The sequence below is a fragment of the Monoraphidium neglectum genome (assembly GCF_000611645.1).
Source record: "Monoraphidium neglectum strain SAG 48.87 unplaced genomic scaffold scaffold03177, whole genome shotgun sequence".
NCBI lineage: Eukaryota > Viridiplantae > Chlorophyta > Chlorophyceae > Sphaeropleales > Selenastraceae > Monoraphidium > Monoraphidium neglectum.
In genome coordinates, this window is record NW_014010451.1 from 4,169 (window position 1) to 4,406 (window position 238).

At 60.9% G+C, this 238-nt stretch overlaps 1 protein-coding gene across 1 annotated transcript in view; it reads left to right on the forward strand.

The window, feature by feature from the left end:
• Positions 1-238, forward strand: part of MNEG_12306 (Serine/threonine protein phosphatase 2A regulatory subunit B' beta isoform) — a gene marked incomplete at both ends in the record, with an annotated part of 6,721 nt that overhangs the window by 3,476 nt on the left and 3,007 nt on the right. The gene's annotated exons all lie outside the window — the stretch shown is intronic.

The following is a 238-nucleotide window of genomic DNA, read 5'->3' on the forward strand; positions in this document are numbered from 1 at the left end:
CATTTGGCGCGAGTTGTAGTATGGGCTGTTCGGGTGCGAGCGGTCAGCTGTTGGAGCACCGCAACGGCGGCGGTGAGCTGCTGGATCTACTGGAGGGCGCCGCTTGGCCCAATTGAGAGACGGCACGGGCGTGTCAGTGCGGCGCAACACAGCGCGCGGCTATCACCACTGAGCATGTTCCCCGTTCTCACATCTAAATACTCGCACACCCACCCATACACTCCCTCACACACACACA